The 21440-nt window shown below is 43.4% G+C and overlaps 1 long non-coding RNA gene across 1 annotated transcript in view; it reads right to left on the bottom strand.

Annotated features, from left to right (window-relative positions):
• Positions 1–21039, bottom strand: part of LOC142363559 (uncharacterized) — a 47752-nt gene extending 26713 nt beyond the window's left edge. Inside the window, exons 1-2 of the long non-coding RNA XR_012765814.1 lie at positions 20989–21039; positions 9397–9592 (exon numbers count right to left, since the gene is read on the bottom strand). This is a non-coding gene — a long non-coding RNA (uncharacterized LOC142363559). The remainder of the gene's footprint in view (positions 1–9396; positions 9593–20988) is intronic.
• Positions 21040–21440: the final 401 nt, after the last annotated feature.

The raw sequence follows: 21440 nt of genomic DNA, 5'->3' as shown, positions 1-21440 counted from the left end.
AACAGAATTGCTCTCTGCTTCTTTGCAGGGCTTTTTTTGGACCCTATGTATGTCAGCTGGAGATTGCTTTCATGTAACCTGGAACTACTCAAGAGCGCCAAAAAAAAACAAAACCCATAAAAAAACCCAACCAACATCCAAATTAAAAAAAAAAAACACCTCTAAAGGTATTGCACATCATGTTGTTGTATGTAGTGTTTGGTCTCCTACTGTGAATATCAAAAATCAGAAGCTCTTTTTTTCGCCTTCAAGTATCATGCTAGCAAAAGCTAACACTGGCAGCCTTGGAACTGAAAGCTCAGTTTATGTGGTCCAGGTCAGGTCAGTCTGGTCTTTCTCAGGTGTGCATGCATCGAATGAGAGCCTTAAATAGGCTTCCTGTGGGAGGGAGCAATCCTGTTGGGAATGTGTCTCTCAGTTCATGCTGCACCTCCAACTGCCAACAGTGGCTGCAGGTCACTTCACTACTGGAGTTATGCAGATGCCTGCCCATGAAGGGCTATTTGGAGACCTCCTCAACTGAGTTCATGAGTCCACGTGTTGATTTGGATTCACAGCCAGCTCATATTGACTTTAGCTTTTGGTCTGAAAGCTTGAATTTCTGTAGCCTACTGCAAATCTCCTTCGTGTTGAATTAGATGTTCATGACAGACAAGACAAAATCACCTAGGTTTTTTTAGTCTTTCTACTCCAAGCTGAAGGATGCTTAAACACTTCATTCCGTTTACTGCTAGGATCCTTCTAATTTCCAGCCTTCGCTTATTCTCCCCCAAGGCATCATTTCTCATTTATTCTTGTGTCACAGTTATATTTTATATGTGCAGCGAGGACAAATTGCAAATTTAAATAGCATAGATGCTGCAAAGTTTTGCACTATGTACAGATGAAACTACTCTCTTGCATTAATTACAATATAGTTACTGTTTTCATCTGATTAACTGGAAATACACTGATTTTTCTCCTCCCATACTTCACATAAAAGTTCCTTTTTATCAAGTGATATACAAGTGTTAATCTGTAGGGGGGTCACTGTAGTTGCTCTAGATTTAAAAAACACAATAGCTTGTTTGTAAATATGTCTGACCATTTGTAACATTGTCTATTATTCCCTTTACAACATTCTGGACAAGAAACAGCTGAGGAGGACATAGAGATCTATAAAACTACAGGAGGGAGGAAGAGAGAGCGTGGATGGCGATCGATTGCTCGCTATTTCCCTCTGTACAGGAATTAGGGGACCTCATACGCAGCCAGAGGAAGCCAGCTCCAAAACAAATATTACAAGGTGATTCTTCTTCCAGCAAATCCACCCACTACCAGCTGGACTCCATGCCACACAAGTGGCTTATGCAGAAACCTTACATATGGATTCAAGGGGAAATGGGTTCATGGAACTGAATCTGAGGGTTTCAAAGTGTACAGAGTTTCTCTCCAATTCAGGAAGGCACTGAGCTGGAAGCAGTTTGAGGCTGGGGGGGTGGAGGTGTCGCACAAGTTTTCCCTGTTCTTACTTTCTCCAGGGCAAATCACACCTGCCTTAGCTTACTCTGGTGAGCTTGGGCAGAAGTACAGAAGAGCTGCAAGGGCAGCTGGGGCTTGGTAACCCCTGGGCTGGTCCACAACAGCCTCATTAAAGTTGACACAGTACTCCAAAGGCTAAGTGAGCATCTTCACTTTATTACATGAATATACCTGATCTCTCCCACTTTTCATGGTTGCAACTTGTCAAAAATGCAAGTGAAGTCCTGATTTTAAGGCACATTTTAACACAAGGCTTACTGAGGTGGGTAGGAGTATTTTAATGCACCAAAGCATGTGTATTGATTTCAGTAGCAGTCAGCTCTGTAAAAGCACCCAATTTACAAGTGTAAATAAATAATACTAAGTGTTAATCATTACAGGTTTATATATTGAAAATCCAACTATTGAGTCTTCTTTCTCTGACCACTTAAAAACATTTAAAAGTACCAAAAAGCTATTTTTTGTGCTATCATAGTACAAAAAAAAAAAGTTGGCTGAATCTATTCCAAGGTTAAATATTCCTAGCAGCATGTAATCATTCCCACATTGTTTCTGAATAAGCTTGGTTTGAAAATGTCAGGAGACCTCTTTTCTTTCTGGCAAAATTCTGTTCCAGGCATCTTGCTGTTAGGCAGAGTCTTGTGTGAATTTCATTCCTCATATCCCACCTTTGATGTTGTTATGTCTCTGCTTGGGTACATTTCCTTGCTGTCTGAAGGTATCTTGAATTTGACCAGAAAGTCCAGAAGAATTCAAGGAGAGAAGTGTTAATTCTCCACCATATATACGGAGAGATATGGAAGACACTCGGGCATGCCTGTTTCATTTGATGCTCAGGAAAGTAAACAGGAAGGTAAAACTAGGGTTTGTATATCGGCGGGTTTTGTAAATGAATTTTCTCATTGCCTTGCTGCTTTTGCTAAGTCTTCTCTGAAATAGTGAAAAGGGAAGATGACACATTGTTTTACTCTGCGTAAAACAAAAATCTCACTGAAGGCTGTTTTATACCACTACAGTCTTGTTGGCTCCCAGAAACTCCTGACTTGCACTAGTAGGAAACAAATGCGGTAGCAGGTCTGGTTCTGTAAATATAAAAGTACAGCTTGGATACAGGTTATGTACCAAAGTACGTACTTGTGAGTCTCAGCTGCTTCATATGCGCCTTGGGAGGTCTGGTTCACGTTCCAAGGCACAGCATCAAGACCATTGTAAACTGCATGGTTAATGACAGCTAGTAGAAAACATGCTAGTGCTTTGCTTTATGAAGAATCACTGGAGTGGGGCACAGCATGGAGATAAGTAGGTGCCCCTGAGTGAATCAACTGTGGCTGGGGAAGCTCGGGCGAGTGAGGAGAGAGACTTCTCTCTGCGCTAACCAATCTCTGGACTGAAAGCTTCAGTTAGTGGAAAACAATGAAGCCCAACTCTGGAAGCTCTTATTCAGGTTCAGTTCTCATTGAAAGCATGGAGAATGGTTTCAGGAAAACCATCTGGGAATCTAGAACTAGTATTTCCAAGGTAATATAATGGCTTGGCTTTTCAGCCAGTGCCTGTGGCAGAGGAGTGATACCATAGCAAAGAAAAAAAAGTGATAACATGGGGTAGTAGGTGGAGGGTTCTCTGGGATTTTTGTGGGTTCAGTTCAGGAGGTATTGATCTGCTCAGTAAAAGCTGAAACTTCTGAGTTTCGTCCTGCAGTACAGAGATTTGGTGTCCAAAATAGTACTATCCTCATATGTGCAATATGTTTTATAGCTTATGGAACTATTTGCATCTTAGAGTTCTTCCCTGGGCCTAGACGTAGGCCAGCTTGAATATATACCAAAGCCACAATGTACAGTTATGCTGGCCCAGAACGTCCCATTATAAGACCTTTTTATCCTCTTCTAAACAAATAGCTTAAGCTGAAGTTTTCTCTGCTGGGTACCTGTCTCAGTCTGAATCTTTTTTGAAGGTCTCAGCACAAGTGACTGAGCTGTTTCTGTGAATAGGGCTATGGAAAAAGGATTATTTTATGTGTGTTAAGGATGCCTTCTGTTTGAAGAAGAGACCCCATACACTGGGATACGATCTTGAAGTTTCAGAGTGGGTTTACTCTGCTAATATGGTGTTGAGCAGCCTGGTTTTGCCCTGTTCGAAGCTGGTCGCATGTTTAGCTGTCCACAGTTACAACTGCTCCACTTGCCCCACTGTTTGCCATGCCTGACCAGTCCCGAGTTGGGAGACCGGACAACTCTGCTCCAGGGACTTCACAACCTGGGTCCATGGTATAACCATCAAGTCAAGGGCTCTTCATGTATCAACCTTGACTCTCTGCAGAGAGAATCAGCTGCCGGGACAGCTGGGGCAGAAGGCAAGATGAAGGTTTTTTTACAGCAGACACCTGGCACTGAGAAGCTGGCATGTGACAAGGGGGCACTTTGGGGCAGAACTCCACAGTGGTCGGAGCTTTGATGTTGGGGAAATGGACAGTGGAAGCAAGAGGTTTATATTTAGTGTTTCTGTTGGGCTGAATCCAGAAAGCCAGATGATGCTCCTTCTGATAGGCAAATGTGTTTTAACTGGCTTCAGCAAACCCATATGTAGAGCCAAGGAGTTACATTTCCCTTAAGTAAATTCTCCTGATGTGAACTTCCAGTCTGAAAAAGTGGTTTAGCTACAGGACCTTCTCAGGGAGCGCATCTGCTCTACAAATTTGTGCAGCATCACATCTGCCATATAATTTAACAGAACCTGCAGAGCTCTGGGGAGAAAAAAAAGGATGGGTTCATTTCTGGCTGGCACACTGCCAACAGAATGAACTCGGGACAAGTTGTGCCTTGAAGCTACCTAAAAGACCAAGACTTCTATCATCATGCGACTGGCTAGTTCTGCTGAGCAGCATATTGTGGGGAGGAGGACTGCCAGCAGAGAGAGAGTTGAGCCGGGCTCTGAGCTTTAGGGACACTGGAGGAGGAAGATTCTGCAGCTTTTGAGTACAGAAGCAGTCTTATCCAAATGTTCATGCGCTGTTACCAGTTTTTTTGTAAGAACCTTTTTAAAGGGAGAAAGGAGAAAAAAAACAAACAACAAATCTCAGTTAAGAAACCTCCTTGTATTGCTGCCACTACTACCAGCACTCAAATTGTGTGCCAAAAGATCAGCTTCTTGCTCATTTCTTGCTTCCAACTACAGTCCTACTCTTATCAGTATCATCTGGGTTGCTAACGGGCTTCCTTTCAATATTCCAAATAGGGCTACAAGGATGGTGAGGAGACTGGAGCATCTCCACTACGAGGAGAGGTTGAGGGAACTGGGCTTGTTCAGCCTGAAGAAGAGAAGGCTGCGAGGGGACCTTATAAATGCCTACAAATATCTGAAGGGTGGGTGTCAGGAGGATGGGGCCAAGCTCTTTTCAGTGGTGCCCAGTGACAGGACAAGGGGTAATGGGCACAAACTGAGGCACAGGAAGTTCCGTCTGAACATGAGGAGGAACTTCTTCTCTCTGAGGGTGACGGAGCACTGGAACAGGCTGCCCAGGGAGGTTGTGGAGTCTCCTTCTCTGGAGATATTCAAGACCCGCCTGGACAAGGTCCTGTGCAGCCTGCTGTAGGTGACCCTGCTTCGGCGGGGGGGTTGGACTAGATGACCCACAGAGGTCCCTTCCAACCCCTACTATTCTGTGATTCTGTGATTCGTCATATTTTGTTTCTTGTGGCAGCAGTTGCTGATCTGCCAAGGCCAGAGCTAATGGCAGCACATAGTAAGGAATGAGGCTGGCAGCAGGGTCCTCCTCTTCTGCAGGCCACTGATGTCCCAGCCTCACAAGAGTGCTAGTTTGTGGCATGATCTCCTACTTTATTTGTTTGCTCTTTCCATTTTGTAGTTATCTTCCACTTTCATGGTTAGTCACTTTCTGCTGCATTCCTAAACCTCCTATTTTTGCTGTCACTCCTGGCTGGCTGATGGCTAGACCTTCTTCTACATATTCCTTATCTGAGCTTATCTGCCCTGTTGCCATTCTACATCTGGCTGTAGTGCTGTCCTCCTCTGCCAGTGTCCTGTGACCTCTGTCACACTGCAACTAGAGCCTTCGTTACAGCTTTGTGGACTGCCCTCAACTTATTTTCGTGGTTTGTTGCCTGTCTGCAACACACACCTAGAGCTGAAGTGACTAAGTTGGTGGTTGTACAATGCTCTGCATGTTCCAGAAGGTGCAGGTATTACCCCTATCTGTTTGGCCACCTTGTGACCATTCCCCACTGTTCTAGGCCACCTACCTACCTCAGCAGCCTCTCACTAGCTTCTGTGCCAGATGTTCCTTCACTGGATCACAGCAAGTCTCGTACATGTGACGCCATGTCTTGGCTCTCCAGCTCATCAGTATCTTAGGGCTGTTCCCTGTGTTCCCCTTGCTCTCTAACTTCTTCTCTAACACAATTGTTGGAAACAGACACAAGAGGATGAAGATAGAAAGGTGCCACCATGTGAGCTGCAGGGGGGAGCCTTGGGGAAGAGCTGGTGGGAGTGAGGTGAAAAGTAGACTCTGTTGTCCATGCAGAGATCAGAAAATCACAGAATGGATCTCAGAGGGTTTCTTGTAGAGCTGTTTCTTTTGCTGACTTTTTCCAGTTGTGTACACCCCAACACACAGGTGTTCCTGTGTCATTGTTTACTACTTAGCCAGTGACAGGGAAAGTATTTCTCTCCTCCTAGGCTATAACTGCTGACAGTTAGCCTTCAGTAACATAATGACCAGCCAGTGTGAAACTGTTAAAATTACCTCATAAATAACTCTTAATGCACAGAGAACTAGGAGTTGCTGTTGCTCATAGATAAATTACTCACTGCCATTATGGAGCATTAAACCATGGTTAATATGGAGGTCTCCATAGGGGTTTCATTAAACACCAGAGGTTTCCTATAGATTTAACCATCGGGGAGCTACAGAGCTCTTGCTGCTTGTCAGCTCTACCGTGTTAGAGGTAATGCACTTCTGCACAGGAGTACCAGCGATGCTAATGGCCAGGAAAATGCCTTTTAATGGAAAACAGGAAAAAAAATCCCCATATCTTTAACATTCAGTGGCAGAATGTTGTTTGTAGCAAGATTTTTGATCTCTGTACAGTTTGGAAGTTGTCTCTTTTTGCATGAAGCCATTATGGGAGTGTAATTGCTAATGGTTCTCTTCCAATCAGGAAGCAGGGAAAGGGCAACCCTTGAGATTTGCCTGCCCTACCAATGGTGGAGATTTCCAAATCTGTGCAGTTAGCTTGGCTGGGAAAGATGTGCTGCAGAATGTTTATCTGCCTGTGACAGATCAGAGATACTGCAGGAGTGTCTACCTGTGTTACCATCACACCCTCACATGCTACCTGTTAGATGCAACCCTCTGACAAGACACATCCTCATCTATAACTACATTGCCATGTGACTCCACTGACACAGGGCTTGTAGGATCATAGGATCATTAAGGTTGGAAAAGACCTCAAAGACCATGAAGTCCAACTGTCGACACATCACAACCATGCCTACAAAATCATGTCTTGAAGTGCCATGTCTACATGTTTTTTGAGCACCTCCAGGGATGGTGACTCAACCAATTCTCTGGGCAGCCTGTTCTAATGCTGGATCACTCTTTCAGTAAAGAAACTTTTCCTAATATCCAATCTGAACCTCACCTGATACAACTTGAGGCTGTTTCCTCTTGTCCTATTGCTAGTTACTTGGGAGAAGAGACCAACACCTGCCTTACTACAACTGCCTTTCAGGTCATTGTAGAGAGCAGTAAGGCCTCCCCTCAGCCACTTCTCCTCCAGACTAAACAATCCCAGTTCCCTCAACTGCTCATTGTAAGACTTGTGCTCTAGGCCTTTCACCAGTTTTGCTGCCCTTCTCTGGACATCCTCCGGCACATCAATGCCCTTCTTGTACTGAAGGGCCCAAAATGGCATGCAGTATGCAAGGTGTGGCCTCACCAGTGTCAGTACGGGGGCATGATCGCTTCTCCTGCTGGCCACACTATTCCTGATACAAGCCAGGATTTTTTTGGCCACCTTGGTCTCCTGGGCATGCTGCCAGCTCATGTTCAACCTTCCACACTGTTTCCACCCAACCATAGCCACTGAACCATGTCAGAAGACCACCCAAGCTCCCTGTGGTTAAGGAAGATAGCAAATGAGCCCATGCATGGCCTAAATGACCCTTTGGAGATTCTCTGTCAGTTGTGGGATGAATTGCAATGGTGGTCCTGTGTGCAGCTTTGCTGTGCACTGAAGGTGTGCTAAGCACCCTCAGTTCCGCACACCAAAGCAGGGCTATGCAGCCTCCAGCACACAAGTGGTTCATGTGCATTTGTGCTTGCAGGTCACACATACCCCCTTACAGCAAAGACCAGAAGAACAGATGGTGCCTACCAGATAATCTGGGAAGACTTAATGATCACCATGAAAGTATTTATAGTGTGATCTTCTAAGAAACTTCTGATAAGTAACTACCACTAGCCTAGTACTTACTGTATTTCTACAGTGTTTTTCCATTTTTTGCCATCTTTCCTATTGCTACTGTAACATGCTCGATTTTAATATTAAAATATTTAAATCACGGTTTATTTCTTAATACATTGAGTATTCGTGTTATGTTGAAGGTATGTCCTTTCTGGCCCTCTAGTAAAATTGCACTTAGTCTCAAAGCTATAGTAACTGTCATTCACGTGTAATTAATGTGACTACATCATTGATGACTCCACTGGTGCTAATTAGAGGTGCGAACAGGTTTTCACACCCAGCGATGTTCCCTGTTGGGTCTTCTTTTCTACTATTCTAACCCACTGTTTCAGCTGAAGGTGGACTCGTAGCTCAGTGAACACTGCATCGATAGGAAACCTATAGTTTTTCTTCTGTAGGGTCTGTACCTGGTGAAAGTCTTACTGATGTGATGGGCTGACCCAGTGTGCACTGCTTAGAAAACTCAATGAAAAAAGGGGAGAACTCTTACAGTTGCCAACACAGCCCTGAAGGGATTCAGTCATACCTGGCTTTCTGTGCTTGTATAGGAAGATTGCTGAGTAAGAGAACATGGCTGTTGCACCTTTCTGTGCAAACACAAGGTGTAGTTACAGTTGGGAGTACTAGTGCTACATAGTGCAGCCCCTGTCACTATCTCCTTTAGAGATGTTAAAACCAAAGCCATTGGGGGAATGAGGGGATTTGCACCGTTTGAGCTCCCTATAGACCAAGCAAGTGGTCTTCTGACTGTTATTCAGGGCATCTGTTCCATGACTCTAGCCACTACTTATCTCAAGCGAGCTGAAACAGCACACGTGGCAGGATAGGCGTGCTCAGTGATGCACGCTTTTCCTTGTCTGCAGGCTATCCTGCAGAGGATCTGACCGAAACACATCCCCAGCTCCCTTCTGGAAAGCAGAAAAGGAGATGAACCATAGTGGAAAAGGAACAAAAATTAGGATAAGACATGGACAGTGCTTATAAGTTTTGTGGTTTAAGCACAAGTTGAGTCTCCCTCTAGAACAACTACCTTGTTTCATTGATTATCTAGAGAAATACAGCTTCTGACATTAGGAGACTAAGTTATGTGATGTGATTACTCCTTTAAACTCAAATCAGACACTGATCCTTCAGGCACCCTGATCTTTCTGGCTTCTCCTCCCTTCTATCCACAAATTAAAAAGGTAAATTATTATTACTCCAATAGTTTTCAAAACTCTGATTATTTTTCTGACCCTCATTTCTCCCTCAGCAGGATAGAAATGATGCTTACTGAGTCTGGAGCAAACCCAACCCTTTACCATGAAAAAAAATCTGAGATCTGAAGGGAGAAGGTAGAGGGGAAAATAATTAACTGCGCTACTGAATGATCAAGAATTTTAATCCTTACCTGCAGCTTGGCTGTGTTTTGCTGATGCAAGCAGGAGACCACTGTTCAGTTTAGCTAGTCCCACAGCATTCCACAGTGTGCTGCTGAGTCCTGCCTGAGTTCTTGTCCTCTGGGTCCATTCCCCTGTGCCGGCGTAGGCAGGATTTGGCCTGGTGCTACTGCTTCTAGGTCATTTATTTCCTGCTGTGGCACATTCCTATATGAAACAGGTAAAGAGAATGTGTAGAAATATTACAAGTCTTCAGAAATGCTTTATTCTGCTATCTGCATAACCCCGAGTCTGCTCTGGTAAGGTTATTGCAACGAATAACTGATGAAACAGCATTCAGTGGCCAGTTATTTTAAAGTGCTCCCAATCTTGTTTGGTTGTGATAAAGAGGATAAATAGAGAAATGCACATATTCACGTCTGCACAAAAGCTAAAATCACATGTGGCAGAGATAGTCAGAAACAATAAAGTCCAAGATTGAAAAATGAAACAGAAGGATAAAGCCTTATGGTTTAATATGAAGGAAAATATATGACAGAATCTTTCATCTCTGACCGTGTTTGCTGCAAAGTAATAAGATACGTTGGCTCTGAATGGAGAAGATAAGAGACTGGGATAAAAAAACAAGCTTCGGTACAACAATCATGGGAGCTAAATTATTGCCTTGTTTTTATTACTGCAGGCGCAGAAATAGAGTGGAAAGATGTAGCTGCAGGGAAAAAGTCCAACAGCCGACAGGGTGGGCTGCAAATACTTGGGGTACGCTTTTAAAAGGGTGAATGCTTGAGATGTTTCCCCTTGTAAAACTATCAGAATAATGCTGCCTGTGGATAGGTGGAATGCTTCGAAACAGTGGCTGTAGCTTACAGTTCTGAGTGAAAACGTGGGGAAATTGGGGTCTCCTAAGGCAAACTAGTAGCAACAGTTGGTTTGTGGCAGAACTGCGATGGTGCAAAATCAAAGATTGAAGGGTACTCACCTCCTCTGCCACCGCAGAGCCCCAGTGCCCCAGCCCCTCCCACTCAATTCGATTTTGGAGGCCTGTGCAGGTTTTAGAGGTTTCTTTGTCCTCATTTCAAAGCCAGGAAAATAGAAATCAAGCCATAATGGCATTTTCAAGTGCAGGAGTGTACTGCTGAGTTCCCAACTTTGCATGCAGTTTCCTAAACAAGTAGGCTGATTTTCCAACATGCTGAGCAGCTTCTGAAGCCAAATGAAATTCATCTGGAGACACAGCTGGGTCACTAATGTGAAAAGGGCTTGGGATGAAAGGCACAGCTTGAAAGTTTGTGTCATGTGGTTGCTTTGACTCTATAGACTTTCAGACAGCCCCTGAAGCTTAAGCAGGTCTAAAGATGTCCTCCTAGCTGTCTTTTGCTTCTAGGACGTGAGTTTCTGTCTGCTGATGATTCTTATTTAGCTGCTGGGATAAGAGGCAGGGATGTGTGCCTCTCTTCTGGCCACCTTCTGTGCTGCTCTTTGCTCATTGTGTCCAAGGAGACTTCAAACAGAAACGTCAGGTCCAGGTCTCAGAGCACCAGGAAGGCTAAGAATTGCACCCAAACATTTTGGCTTTGACCCTGTTTTGGAAGCAGGTCAGACCAGTCTTTGGCCAAAATTTCCATGCTTAGTCCAGCCCACTTGGAGATGTCTGGACCCTGAGGCAATGTCCATCTATGCTGTTAATTCATTCCTGATGTGGCCCTGTGGCCCGCTGTCCTCACGCTGTTCCCCAACACACACCATATTGCAAGGTCCCTGTGCCTGCGTTTCCTGCTGCACACAGGGCAGAGAGGTACCTGGAGATACTGTTTTCTGTTTATCACAGCACAGCTAAATCTCCCTGGGTAGGTGCACTTCGTGGCCCAAAATGGCTGTGATTTGTGATGTAGATTATACTGCCTTCCCATAGTGAAATACTATGCTATATTTCAGTATATATTATATATATATACACACACTATATACATAACTATAATGCCTTATATCGCAGTGATAGCAGTCTCCCAGGTTATTTATTACAGGAGGTTTCTTTGTTTATCCGGGGAAAATATGATAAATTTTGTCAAAAGTAGAGGGTTTTTCTAAAGGGTAAATCTCCCTAAAGCCTGCTTTCCTCTCATTGCACTGAAGTCTTTAATGATTCGGCCTCTCCAGTGCTCCTAGGTGGGATTGCTCACTAGTTTGTACGCACTTTAAGTTTGGACCGTATTAAAATAACAATAATATGTGGATTAAAATGGTGTTTCCAGTGTAGTTTGAGGAAAGAGCTTTCAAAGGGCCCACTGAAATGAGAACTTGAATGCAGTTATACTTATCAGAAATTATCCTCAGAGACCCTAGGTATGGTTTTGTGATGGATAGGAGAGGTAGGTGGGCCACTAGTGGTAGACCTCAGTAGACTTCAGCCTGCATTAGTCAGTAGGCATCTGTCTATGTTGACCCATGACCTTTCCACAGGCTTTAGCTGACCTTTCTCCACATTGAATCTAATGTTCTGGGAAGGAACTTGGAGAAAGAGGAGGCATCTGCGACAAGTACAAGCCATGGGAAAGTAAGGCCTTCTTTTGGCATGGTGGCACTTTTGCTCCACATGTCCGGATTCTGTTGCTCAGTGCTTCCCAGCGTGTACCTGGGGGAAGCTGAAAAGGTGGAGGGACAAAGATGTTAAGACCAGAGTCCTGAAGGCTTGGAGGTCAAACCTCCAGCCTCCGTTGCCAGAGCTGAGATGCAGGATGAAGGATTCCTCAGGTTAGATGTGGAGTTAGCTTCGGACATGAAAAAAATTGAGGGCAGGTCAAACTGATTTCACAGTAACAAGAAACGGTAATGCGGAATTTCCGCTGTCCTGTAGAGGAGTGGGACCTGCAAGTCAACAAACACAAGAACCTAACCCTCCCAGTGCCCAGATGGAGGTGGCTTTGGCAGGCGGCTGAGTTGTGCTGGCATGCCGATCTGATCTCCCATGCAGCCATCCCCCCTGGCTAGCAGCAACACCAGCCTCCCAGGCTTCCTACATTTTTGAAAGCGAGACGTGTCACACCACATGATCCGCTGCTTCCTCCCTAGGATGTGTTAATCTCAGCATGCCAGGACATGTGGCCGTGGCATTTGCAGGAGTGACTTCTCCATCGCTCTTGACTCTCCTTTTCTCTAACAGTTTCTGCAGTTTGGGCTTGTGTCCATGAATTGCAGTGATATTTCTGGAGCAAGTCTGCTATCTTTTAAAGGCCACAATGGATAAGAGTGAAACATCTTACTTGAATGCTAAAAATATGGGACGTTTTAAAAACCAATGTTTTTGAAGACACAGGTTTCCTCAGTTACTGAGAGTATCACAAGTTCAGGCATTCCTGTTCCAAAGCACTAGAACTGAAGGTATTTTTTTCATGTGAAGTGATTGTTTCTATGACATCAAAATATTTAATTCTAGTTTCTGTTTTTCAGAACTTTTATTTCAAAAGTTGGTTCTTTTGAAATGCTAGCTCAAGAAAAAAGCTGGGCATTTCATTGTGGATCACTTCAATCTTATTGGATTGTTTCTTTTGTAAAACAAAGCTTTGTGAGGTTGACAAGCACATTTAATTTTAAATAGCTTCTTTCGGTTTGAGATTTCTTTAGTCAAAAAAATCCTGTGAATTCTATTTAAGACCTGCTGTTATATGCCTTAAAAAAAAAAAAAAATCCAACCAAAAAGTGTCATGAACCAGAATGTGTTTTATTCACCCCGACTTAAATTGCAGGTATAACAATACCTGTGAGAAACAGTGAACAGGAGAGAATTTTTCAAGCACTTCAATGTGCCAAGAAAACTGTACACTCATCAGCTATTTCTGCGACAGCTCAAGATTTTCTGAAGTACAGATATTTAAAGAGTTCTCAGTATTATCCAGAACCAAAAGAAATCTTATGTTTTAATTCTGAATATGCAGTAAAGACCAGGTTCCCTGAAAGTTTAACAGAAATTTCTGATCTGTGTATCTGGTCCAGCCCAGCCCTCCTTTTTGCAATGAAGGCTGCAAAAAAGACTTTAAAGTCCCTTAAAATACCGTTGGTTGCTATTATACTTAGACAGCCAAAAAACAAACAAACAAACACTCGAAAAACAAATGAAGTGGGTAGAACTGGTGCTGGAAATTTTACACCTGGCAATCAAAAATCAGAGGTGGAAGACAGAAGTTTAGGACACTGCTGTGTGGCACATCATCAGGTGATAATGCATGGAAATTGCCTGGAGAATGGTGGAGGGAAGGAGAAAAGGAGACATGGAGGGAGGACTACAAGATGCATCGCTGGATAAAGTCCTTGCCAAGTCTGCAGTCAGTCTTAACGCCAGTTCTGAGTATGATGAGCTGGGTTTTGCTACTGTGGATTTGAGCTCATTTGTTTTCACATCTAAACAGGTTTATAACTGAGGCTCACCTGGGCTACAACTTCTCCCACAGGAGGGGTGGACATCAATGGTAAAAGGAGATTTTTTTTAGCCAAATTCTGGAGTCCTGATATACCACTGTTTTCACTTTCTCAGCACATTTTTTTTCAATTTTATTAGGTCATTTAGCAAATAATTTTAATTTTCTGCTTAGATCTGAATTTCTGAAAGTAATGTACTGTTGTACAGTTAATGAGTCTGCTAATAAGCTCCAAGAAAATGTGATTTGCAAATCATTCCAGGACATAACTGTCACTCAGACCCTATGCCAATTAGCATAACCATTAGCAACTATCCCTAAGAGGTCTTTGAAATTTAAATGAGATTTCCTAAGATCCCTTTTACTAGGGAGGTTGAAGATTCTGCCTCATATGGAAAATGCAGCCTGGTAAAAAGCAATAATTCATTAAAGACAAAGTATATCTTTAGATGTAAATGTCCACCTGGGTTCTGAGCAGCAACAATCTTTCTGTAACGCACTCAGTGTTTGTTTGCCCTTACAATGATGTTAAAAGGCATCATGGCTGACTAACTACGTAAGCAGCAAAGAGTTGCTGCTAAGACACTGGTACATCAACAAAATCGGTGGCTTTTTAATGCAAATATGAAAAAAGTGTTAGCATGGGGTGTAATGTTGTTGTTTAGGAGCAATATTTTACCCACAAGATCTTACTAAATCTTGGTGGATTTAGTAACTTGGCGGACTTGGTTTTCTTGAAAACAAAAAGGGTGAATAAAGGCTGTGTGAGGTTGTGGCCAATGTTGCAATGCTATCAGGTGCTGCAGGGACCAGAGCTCCTCTGCGTTCAGGCTAATTTTGGCTGGCTACAATTCTTACTGGAAGTCTGTCCTGAATGCTGCTCTCCACAGGTGCCCGCTCAAGAGAAAACACTTTCATCAACACTTGGGTTGTTTTGATCTTTCCCTCTCCCAGCTCTTAGTTCTTTGGGCTCCCAGGACCAATTCTGTCACATGTTTTAGGAAGAAACAGATCTTCAAGGCTTTGTTTAAGATAACAACCTCACAGAGATCTTGCCATAATGTGGCAGAGATGTCTTCCTGCAGGTGAAGTTTTAGCCAGGCTGTCAATCAGGCAGACAGAGCACTTCAGATGAAATACAAAAGCTTCAAATTCAGGAGGAGATTTCTGTGGCTTGCGGGTATAAAATAAAAATGTATGCTGCATTAAACAACTTTAAAGACCTAGCAGAGGTATTAGCTTAATCTCTCTTCTTTTAATCTTGCCTTATCTCATTTACAAAATGAGAAATCCCTATGTTTGCACCCGATTTCTACCAGCTAGTTGGGAGTTCCATCAGGGTCCTCAGCAGCCAGAGCCAGCTCAAGGGGTGGTGTCCTTGAGCCCGTCATCTTTCATCTCTGGCCATTGCCCATGACGCAGAGAACAGCCTTTGTTGCAGGAGGTGAACCCCAAAGCTGCACACCTCCTCTTGTGTCTGTATGTACTTGTAGACTTGTGAACTGCTACGTCTATGTGGCCTATGAAGATGCAGCCCAAAGCTGGCATTCATGAATTCAACGAATGTACATTTGAAACCTCACGCCTGGGAAAGTGGTGCAGGAATGTGCTCATGGCTGGAGGATGGAGCTTGGTGATGCAATCAAAGGGGTATCTCCTCCTAATTGTCAGACAGACTCTGTCCTGATTTTAACTGAGCAAGTGAACATGAAACACAGGATTAAATTAAACAAAGATCTAGCAACTGATACGAGTCATCTTGGAGAGATAAAGATAGTCAGGCAAATGAAGAAAGCAGATAATACCCTCAGGTAAAAGAAGGAATAAAGTTTGTCAAGATAAGGAAGTGCCTCAGAAAATGATGTTAGGAATTAATGACACAGTAAAACTCAGCCTTAGGCTGAGAAAATTTCATTGGTGTCCTGTGAAGGGCCTCTGGAGGGATTCCCCCACCATCGCTTGCCCATGCTCCTGTCAGCTGGAGCGGCATTCACCCATCTGTGCATGCCGCCTTTCAGCAGCAGTCGTGGGCTGGTTTCCTCGGGTTACACCTGCTAATGACTTGAACTTTCAGTTGTTTTCCTGTTTTCTTTTGTTTTAAAGCAACATTGAGGGCATTTAGGACTGGGGAAAGGATGGACACAGAGACAACATCATGCAAACAATGCCAACTGATTACAATGGTGATTATTAATAGTAACATCAAACAGCAGCTGGGACCAGATTGATTAAAGACAACTGGGAGGTTCAAAAGGCCTTAGAGCACTTTGCAAGCTCTTTTTTTTGCCTTTTCTGATGGAGTCCGAGCAGCTGTCACTGGGATGCAGCAGGTTTGCACAGCCGGGTCCCGCTAACGCATCTCATGTCTCGTCAAGACTCTGCCGGGCAGGTACAGTACTTTCAGAGCTGTCAGTAAGCAGCTGTATCTCACAGGGCACTACAGCTCAGATTGCCACAGCTCAATAAATACCAGGACTCCTATTTTCCCTATGGAAATTCCTGTTTTCTCTGGCAAGCCTAGGAGAAGTTAGTTCTTAAACCATTCCCAACTCAGGCCTGATTATATGGCTATAGATTTCTTGGTCATATTGGCTGTTAATGGATGATCATTTGCCATCTTTTTTATCTTGATAGGAAAAGCCAAGGGTGTATAAAACAGATTTTCATGCAAGAGACCAGGTGCAGATTTTTTTGGTATTTGCCCTTAATCGCCTTTTCAGTTTTTGTTAGACAAGAAAGGATATTAATGGGATTGCGCAATGGCCAATTAGTTTTAAAGGTCTTTAGTTCCATTACTTATCTGGAATAATTTGTAATCTTCCTTTGACAAAGGCAGCTGAGAAACCCTTTTTGATAACAACACTAAATCAGGCTGCTAGAGCACATACCGATTAACATATACAAGGGATGTTACACCAAGTAAAAATTCAATTTAACAGATCTCACAGCTCCAATCACATCCCAATTATATTAATATCCTTCTGCAGACTTCTCTGTTTTACCCTCTTATCTCCATCTACAGAGGTCTCAGCACAAATTTATCATGTTTCCTCTTGCCCTTGTTCATATGCAGCCTGCTCACTACCCACCAGTTTTTTCCATAATGTTCTTTGATGTCTTATTTCTTTGCTGATCCCTTATGATGCTGCTGGCTATAGAGGTGAAGGGGATGGTGTTATCAGGACAGTGGGAGAAGGCATGTACACACTCAGACCCTTCCCCACATCTTAGGGATATGAGATAAGTTCACTGATTTTGATATTCATTAGTCATTTAGAGTCTGGAAGCTGCACAAGTAGACCAAGACTAGTCCAGGAAAAGACTTATGATCCTTCCATATCTAACCTGACAGGGGCTCAGCATTCTGGGGAGAGGTGGCAGACCCTGGAGCTCAGGCCAGGGCACTGGGAGGGCTGGTGGGCTATTCTGCCACTTGAGCAGGATAGAAGAAACTAAAGTACGGACCCCATAACATTTACACAGGGCACCAGTTTTTTGCTCAAGCCCTTCCCCATGCTCTGACATATCAGATCTTAGACATTTACCAGCTGCCAGGATTCTTTCTCGGTTTTAACCATTAGGAAGGCAGATGGATGCCTGTCAAAGGCTCTTTCGAAAGAAGTATAGTATTGCCTTTTTTACAATTCAAATACGAGTTTTTTTTTCACCTTTGACTACTGGAAAAGATTTGAGAGAAAAAAGCATTGCGTGGAACAAAGAAAGAAAGCATGGGTTGAAGACTCTCTAAACAGAGCCAGCAGTGTGTCCTAACAGGAAGTAAAATCCTTGTTAACGAGCTTTAAAAAGTAAAGGTTGAAATCAGTTCGTAATGTAAGTGCATCTGAGGACAAAGCACGTTATTATTATTATAGGACTTGACTCTCTGTGCTATCTCTAATTGTTTCTTCCGAGCCTTCTCTAAGGCTTATCCAGGTAAATGTTTTTTGTCAATTGGGGATACTGTTCTAAGTGGAGATTTTCTCCTCTTTGTAGACCCACTAAATGTTGTCCTAGCCCTACTCAGTAAATAGCCAGCCACAGCAGCATCACAAAACAGAGGACGAGGCAGTGTAGCAGCCAAAAGAGCCAGAGGGACTTCAGTCTATGTCCTCTTCTCCCTCTCACTCCCATAAACCTATGCTGGAGAAACCAGTGACATGACATTTCTTCTATCATTCTATTTTCTTTCCTTCTGTTTTTTATTTATTTGTTCATAAGCTGAGAAGATTTCTTAACAGCACTCGTGAGTGTCCATGATCAGAAAGTAATGCCATGGAGACCAAAATCAGCTGTCACCTCTCGAATGCCTCTCCAATACTGAAAGTGTCAAACAAGTTTGTCAAAACATAGGCAGCTGCCTGTACACAAAGCATTCTTCTGGGGCTGGGTTCTGATACCTGCTTCTATACCAAATGTTGTCTCTTTCTACAGGTAACACCGGCAACAAAATCTGCTGCTTTCAGAAAAATCAAATAGGCAGGAAAATGTGGAGCCAATGCATCTCTTTTACATGGCAGGTTCTGCCGCTTGTTGGTTATTGTACAGTCGTAGAAAGTCAGACCAGTTTAAACATGTCGATGTGCCAGTGAGCTGGCAGAGTTCCACTCGCTTGAGGGAAATGAAGATTTGGTCTGGCTTTGCATGGAAAGGGTTTTGTTTTTTTTGTCTGCATCCATTGCTCACCTGTAGAGAGACAGCAACATTTCTTCCCTTTGCCAACCTTCCTTAGACTTCTCCTGACAAACAGGAGATTTTCTGTGGCAGAGACCACCTCTGCACAGCGCTTCAGTGATGCCTGGTTTGGTTCCTGCATCTCACAGGCTGCACAGAGCATGCCAAGATGTGTATGGGCACACAGGGACAGGCCTGCATCTGTCCAGGTCAGGCTGCTCCTGGGAAGGTGCTGCTTTCAAGGCTCCTTGTTCCATGCTGTGTGGCTCCAAGTGTCACCCCATGCACAGGTACCGGCTTTGCAGCAAATGCAAATGCTACCCCTGTATCTTGTGTAGATTTCTTGATAATAGGATGTCAAGTTAAAAAAAAATAAGAGAAAAACTCTGTGAAAGTGCTCACAGAATAAAAGACTGATTCATGAGCTTAAGCCTCATAAGAGACTGAAGAGTGTGGTGTTATGTATTAAGACTGCAGGAAAACCTTTGGTCAACAGTCGCACTTCACAGACAACAGAAACTCCAAACACAAGACACACAACTGTAGGAACTAGCTTTCATCAGTGCCACACCTCATAAAAATGCTTATTATATACTGTGCCTTGCAGGATTTATTGTCACCTGTTCTACGTCCGATGCAGAGCATTGACCTGGGAGTCATGAATCCACAGCTTCCATTTCTACCTCTTCCACAGTGACAAGGTGGACTGATTTCCATCCAAGAGATTTAAATGAGCCACCAGGGAACCGTGATTTAAATCATCGATGTTTGCTTTTTACATTGGCAGGAGAGGCAGCTTTAATGATGTATGGTCCTACTGCTGCGGCTGAAATCTAAATTCCTGGAATATTCCCTCTAGATAATCTCTAAAGTTCACGTGTTTGCCTCTGGCTGGCGAGCTGCACGCCAGAGAGCGAACTCTTGGCACAGCTGGGCAGTTTGGAGCTGCTGCGCTTGTATTGGCAGCCAGAAATAGGCAGCCCAGAGTGGAGGTGCCAAACAGGGTGGTATTAAGTACCTTTTGGCTTCTGATGAGCAGAGGATGAAAAGGGAAAGTGCTCCAAAGCGCTGGAAAGTGCAGGAAGGGTTTGGCAGGACTGCCAGAGCAGGTGGGAGTGTGTCTGAGCCGTGCTCCACAGTGCTGAGCACTGACCACCTTGCAACGGGATGGGGGCAGGAATTAGTCAAGATGCTCGCGTAGGCAGGACAGCAGCAGTGTGAGCCACGTGCAAATTTAGGATTTTCAATGTGGATATGAAGGTATTCAGAGAAAAATTTCAAGCCTGGATGGATGGACAATTTACAATGTAGTTATACTCTTAATTTTAAGGAAAAATATTTTTTTCATGGAAAACCTTGATAATTCTGATACATGATTAGTAAACAGGTGGTTGATGGCTCAAGATGGCCGTTCTGTTTTCTGCTAGCTAGAAAGGTGCCCTATACCTAGATGAAGTGATTTGAACTAATACATTGTTTAACCATACATTAATCAAGTCTTCATTTTCACATTTTGTAACCTTAAAAGTGGTGAATGACATACTTTTTTACCAGTGGAGATTCAGCTTCTCACTTGGGAAGTGATGTGAAAAGGGACTTTAGGATCGTAAAATGGCAATATTTTACTTACGCGTCTTTTTCGTTAAAGAGCAGTGCATCAAAATGTGGAGTGTAAAAGAGGCTGATTGAGGGCAGTATTTCTGGTCATCTTATGGCATGATTTTAGAAAAGATAGATCTTTTTCTCTCACCCTTAATTCATACTCTTGAATTGAACAGAACCTGACTTTTTGACTTTCTGAATTGACTGGTCACATTGCTACAGACGTTGAATAAGCTGAAATAAAGAAAAATAGTCCTTTAGTTCCTGCAGAAGTGACCATGAGTTTATGCACTTTTTTGAACATCAGTTCTGGGTGAGACACATTAACTGGTTTGACATTCTCTTATCTGCAGTGACAAGCATGTGACATCCAGGTAGAGCATTTTTAGTTTAAGATGTGTAACAGATTATAAATTTACACAGTCAGCATTTAATCTTGGAATCTAAACAGACTTTTTTTTAAAAAAAAAACAAGAAGTATTTATGGTTTGGAAATCTGATTGTACTTTCAAAAAGTTATTTTTTGACTTTCACTTTTATCCGTCCTGGTGTGCATTTGCAGGCAACTCTTCCCCTTTCATGTTTTCCTTTCTCCATGCACAAAGTGGAAAGTACGCTTACCATATGTGTATAACCCAGCAGGATTCCCTAGTTCTAAACCTGCAATTAATGCTAACTACTATTATTTCTTTATTGCAGAAGGCACTTTTCACACCTTGCATTATCGAAGCAGCATGATATACATCTCACTGTCTTCTTTCCATTGTGTGCAACATCCCCTACCTTTCCAGATCACGCAGAGATGATTAACACAACCTGACACAATAGCAGTTCCCTGACATGGCTTCCTGAGGTATTTTGTGAATGCAATCAGCTTCAGAAAACCTGTTAGTGAGGAGAGGTATAAACATGCCTTACCTGTGTGGGTCGATGCAACCTCGGAGAGTGTTTGGTGCTGTGCGTTTCAAGGCCAAGCACTAGATGACGTGGAGTGCTCTGTGCTTCTCTATCTCCTGGCTCCATCCCTGTAGCCATGGTAATAGCGTGTCCTGTGAAAGAGGCAGCTCGCACTGAGCACAGTGCATGCCGCTTGTTGCCCTAAACAGGGAATCTGAGGAGCAGGAGCTGCCTTTTTGCACCACAGTTGCATTAATGCGGAGCATGGTGCAACCAGCAGTGCTGGTGCTCTTGCGCTTTTCTCAGCTCCCTGCCCTCCTCGAGCTCTCCTCCACACAGACACTCATCTAACAGAGGGAAAACCAGACAAATATTAATAATTGTATTATGAGTTCCAAAGCCAGGAAGTTTGACTGGTCTTTTTATCATTGAAGCGATAATGCAGTGAGTAGAGAAGATACCATCAGAAGGTG

The sequence above is a fragment of the Opisthocomus hoazin genome, chromosome 18, assembly GCF_030867145.1.
Source record: "Opisthocomus hoazin isolate bOpiHoa1 chromosome 18, bOpiHoa1.hap1, whole genome shotgun sequence".
In the NCBI taxonomy this organism is placed as follows: Eukaryota; Metazoa; Chordata; class Aves; order Opisthocomiformes; family Opisthocomidae; genus Opisthocomus; species Opisthocomus hoazin.
This window is presented reverse-complemented; position numbering and strand designations above follow the sequence as displayed.